The sequence below is a fragment of the Schistocerca serialis genome, unplaced genomic scaffold (assembly GCF_023864345.2).
Source record: "Schistocerca serialis cubense isolate TAMUIC-IGC-003099 unplaced genomic scaffold, iqSchSeri2.2 HiC_scaffold_157, whole genome shotgun sequence".
Lineage (NCBI taxonomy): Eukaryota > Metazoa > Arthropoda > Insecta > Orthoptera > Acrididae > Schistocerca > Schistocerca serialis.
This window is the reverse complement of record NW_026047716.1, coordinates 77,501-82,500: the sequence shown is the minus strand read 5'-3', so window position 1 is coordinate 82,500 and position 5,000 is coordinate 77,501. Positions and strand designations below refer to the sequence as shown.

Below are 5,000 nucleotides of genomic sequence, written 5' to 3'. Positions count from 1 at the left end.
TAAAGAGCACCCTGGTAGGATTTCAACGGGGTCCGCCTCGGGACGCACGAGCACGCACGAGGCGGTCGCACGCCTTCGGCTCGCCCCACCGGCAGGACGTCCCACGATACATGCCAGTTAAACACCGACGGGCGGTGAACCAACAGCGTGGGACACAAATCCAACTACGAGCTTTTTAACCGCAACAACTTTAATATACGCTATTGGAGCTGGAATTACCGCGGCTGCTGGCACCAGACTTGCCCTCCAATAGATACTCGTTAAAGGATTTAAAGTGTACTCATTCCGATTACGGGGCCTCGGATGAGTCCCGTATCGTTATTTTTCGTCACTACCTCCCCGTGCCGGGAGTGGGTAATTTGCGCGCCTGCTGCCTTCCTTGGATGTGGTAGCCGTTTCTCAGGCTCCCTCTCCGGAATCGAACCCTGATTCCCCGTTACCCGTTACAACCATGGTAGGCGCAGAACCTACCATCGACAGTTGATAAGGCAGACATTTGAAAGATGCGTCGCCGGTACGAGGACCGTGCGATCAGCCCTAAGTTATTCAGAGTCACCAAGGCAAACGGACCGGACGAGCCGACCGATTGGTTTTGATCTAATAAAAGCGTCCCTTCCATCTCTGGTCGGGACTCTGTTTGCATGTATTAGCTCTAGAATTACCACAGTTATCCAAGTAACGTGGGTACGATCTAAGGAACCATAACTGATTTAATGAGCCATTCGCGGTTTCACCTTAATGCGGCTTGTACTGAGACATGCATGGCTTAATCTTTGAGACAAGCATATGACTACTGGCAGGATCAACCAGGGAGCTGCGTCAACTAGAGCTGAGCAGCCGGCCGCCCGGGAGTGTGTCCCGGGGGCCCGCGCGAACACGCAAGCGTCCGCTCAATTATTCTGCAAACAGGAGGAGGCTGAGCTCCCCTGCACAACACACCTCGAAACCCTCTCAGGTCCCGGCGGCGCGCAGCGCCGTCCTAAGTACTTGGTCGGGTTCGAGAGAGGCGCAATCGCCCGGAGTTAGGCGAGTAGACGCTTTAGGTGCGACCACCCGTGCTCCCAACTGAGCTTGCCGCTGCCGACAGAGGCCCGGGAGCGTGCTGTCGTGGCATTGCCGGCGGGAGACAACACGCGCCACCTACGGTGACCGGCAGCTCCAACGCCAGCGCCACAGAAGGACAAAAGCCCTACTTGGGTGCCGAAGCGAACTCTCCCAGCACAGCGCACGCGCCAACACGTCCGCACAGCTGCGATACAAACCACCTGCGAGAACCGCTGGGGCGACCGAGCAGCAGACGGCGTCGCGGCGCCGAGCGCCGGGCGGCGGCGCATCCTCAGCGCACAAAGTCCTCAATCGGACCAGCACACTGCAGATGGCCACCGCGCTTCGCACCGGGCCCGCGAGGACCTACTTTGGCCGCAAGGCGCCGCGAGCAGGGGGCGCCGGCGCGCAGCTGCGCCGCCTGCCGCGTCCGTCGGCCGGCGCGCCTGCCACCGGCCGCCCCCACCAGCCGGCTGTAGCGCGTGCGCCCACGCACCGCGCTGCCAGCACGCCGGGCGGCCCCCCCTCACCGGCCGGGGACGGTCCCACCCAGCCACCGCCGCGTATCGCCTCACACCCAGATCCCCTTTCACGTTCGTGGGCATGGTGGGTCCCCTTTCACGTTCGTGGGCATGGTGGGTATCCCTGAAACAACCGGTTAATAGCTCGACCGATCGTCGCCAACACTGATTCACCTCTAGCGAGAACAACCGCACCACAACGGGTTACCGGTTGTTCATTTGCGTAACGTCACCAGCAAACGTACACGTCCATCGCCATTTGCAACGAGTATTGCATGCCTGTGTCAGGTGTCACAACACACTACGTCTGCCCACATAGACGCAACAACATGTGCACGCCTAGAGAACACGTGGAAGGTAGACCCCGTACGTATGCGGTGTCCATTGCGCGAACGACTGTCAGCCCGCCTCTGCAGCATGTCGCAGATGTGGAACGCGGTGCAACATGCTATCACGGTGTGTGAGAAGAGACGACTACGTCCGAATACACGCTCCACTACATCAACAGACTGCTCATGCTGATCGCCATCCAGGGCGTCCGTTCCTCCCACACGTCTGTATGGCGTACCACACTGCAATCCAGCTCTTATAGGGAGACGACACGTAGCTGCGTGCACAATATTTGGACTGTATGGTCCGCCGTTGCTAGGCGCTGTCGTCATACGGTCACATGGGCCACGATGTATCATTCAGTACATACGGAGCAATGTGCAGTACAGTTTGTGGGTTTTGCGTACATCGGCGGACAGGTGACAGGCCGTACCACAACGTAGGCTGAGTACGTCGGCATGCGAAGGGCATTGAACATGCAAACTTCTCACCGACCAGCTTGCGAAGGCATGGGGGAAGGGGGGGGGGCATGTACGTCCTGCTGCTATCCACACTACAGTGTATAGCAGGAGCATGTGGAAAGTCAGCAACACCTGCAAGGTGTTTAACATGACGCGATACACAGGGGACCGGGCAGTGCGAGTAGCGAACTATATTGCGAGGGTTGCGGTTAGGCAACACTACACTACTTTAACGGGTTGCATAACAATTACAGAGCAGGTTCAGCGACAACGTGCGTCAGGTTAAGGCGCAATATAGTTTAGGTTACGGCGCACTTTAGGTTAGGTTAAGGCACATTATAGGTTAGGTTAAGGCACAACATGGGTTACGTTAAGGCACAACATGGGTTACGTTAAGGCACAACATGGGTTAGGTTAAGGCACAACATGGGTTAGGTTAAGGCACAACATGGGTTAGGTTAAGGCACAACATGGGTTAGGTTAAGGCACAACATGGGTTAGGTTAAGGCACAACATGGGTTAGGTTAAGGCACAACATGGGTTAGGTTAAGGCACAACATGGGTTAGGTTAAGGCACAACATGGGTTAGGTTAAGGCACAACATGGGTTAGGTTAAGGCACAACATGGGTTAGGTTAAGGCACAACATGGGTTAGGTTAAGGCACAACATGGGTTAGGTTAAGGCACAACATGGGTTAGGTTAAGGCACAACATGGGTTAGGTTAAGGCACAACATGGGTTAGGTTAAGGCACAACATGGGTTAGGTTAAGGCACAACATGGGTTAGGTTAAGGCACAACATGGGTTAGGTTAAGGCACAACATGGGTTAGGTTAAGGCACAACATGGGTTAGGTTAAGGCACAACATGGGTTAGGTTAAGGCACAACATGGGTTAGGTTAAGGCACAACATGGGTTAGGTTAAGGCACAACATGGGTTAGGTTAAGGCACAACATGGGTTAGGTTAAGGCACAACATGGGTTAGGTTAAGGCACAACATGGGTTAGGTTAAGGCACAACATGGGTTAGGTTAAGGCACAACATGGGTTAGGTTAAGGCACAACATGGGTTAGGTTAAGGCACAACATGGGTTAGGTTAAGGCACAACATGGGTTAGGTTAAGGCACAACATGGGTTAGGTTAAGGCACAACATGGGTTAGGTTAAGGCACAACATGGGTTAGGTTAAGGCACAACATGGGTTAGGTTAAGGCACACCATGGGTTAGGTTAAGGCACACCATGGGTTAGGTTAAGGCACACCATGGGTTAGGTTAAGGCACAACATGGGTTAGGTTAAGGCACAACATGGGTTAGGTTAAGGCACAACATGGGTTAGGTTAAGGCACAACATGGGTTAGGTTAAGGCACAACATGGGTTAGGTTAAGGCACAACGTAGGTTAGGTTAAGGCACAACGTGGGTTAGGTTAAGGCACAACGTGGGTTAGGTTAAGGCACAACGTGGGTTAGGTTAAGGCACAACGTGGGTTAGGTTAAGGCACAACATGGGTTAGGTTAAGGCACAACATGGGTTAGGTTAAGGCACACCATGGGTTAGGTTAAGGCACAACATGGGTTAGGTTAAGGCACAACATGGGTTAGGTTAAGGCACAACATGGGTTAGGTTAAGGCACAACATGGGTTAGGTTAAGGCACAACATGGGTTAGGTTAAGGCACAACATGGGTTAGGTTAAGGCACAACATGGGTTAGGTTAAGGCACAACGTAGGTTAGGTTAAGGCACAACGTGGGTTAGGTTAAGGCACAACATGGGTTAGGTTAAGGCACAACATGGGTTAGGTTAAGGCACAACATGGGTTAGGTTAAGGCACAACATGGGTTAGGTTAAGGCACAACATGGGTTAGGTTACGGCACAACATGGGTTACGTTACGGCACAACATGGGTTACGTTACGGCACAACATGGGTTACGTTACGGCACAACATGGGTTACGTTACGGCACAACATGGGTTACGTTACGGCACAACATGGGTTACGTTACGGCACAACATGGGTTACGTTACGGCACAAATTAGGTTAGGTTACGGCACAAATTAGGTTAGGTTAAGGCACAAATTAGGTTAGGTTAAGGCACAAATTAGGTTAGGTTAAGGCACAAATTAGGTTAGGTTAAGGCACAAATTAGGTTAGGTTAAGGCACAAATTAGGTTAGGTTAAGGCACAAATTAGGTTAGGTTAAGGCACAAATTAGGTTAGGTTAAGGCACGATATAGGTTAGGTTAAGGCACGATATAGGTTAGGTTAAGGCACGATATAGGTTAGGTTAAGGCACGATATAGGTTAGGTTAAGGCACGATATAGGTTAGGTTAAGGCACGATATAGGTTAGGTTAAGGCACGATATAGGTTAGGTTAAGGCACGATATAGGTTAGGTTAAGGTACGATATAGGTTAGGTTAAGGTACGATATAGGTTAGGTTAAGGTACGATATAGGTTAGGTTAAGGTACGATATAGGTTAGGTTAAGGTACGATATAGGTTAGGTTAAGGTACGATATAGGTTAGGTTAAGGTACGATATAGGTTAGGTTAAGGTACGATATAGGTTAGGTTAAGGTACGATATAGGTTAGGTTAAGGTACGATATAGGTTAGGTTAAGGTACGATATAGCGTAGGTTCAGATA

At 51.7% G+C, this 5,000-nt stretch overlaps 1 non-coding gene across 1 annotated transcript in view; it reads right to left on the bottom strand.

Annotated features, from left to right (window-relative positions):
• The window catches only part of LOC126443550 (small subunit ribosomal RNA), a 1,909-nt gene extending 1,096 nt beyond the window's left edge, over positions 1-813 (bottom strand). Inside the window, exon 1 of the ribosomal RNA XR_007582000.1 lies at positions 1-813. This exon is cut by the window's left edge and continues 1,096 nt beyond it. This is a non-coding gene — a ribosomal RNA (small subunit ribosomal RNA).
• Positions 814-5,000: the final 4,187 nt, after the last annotated feature.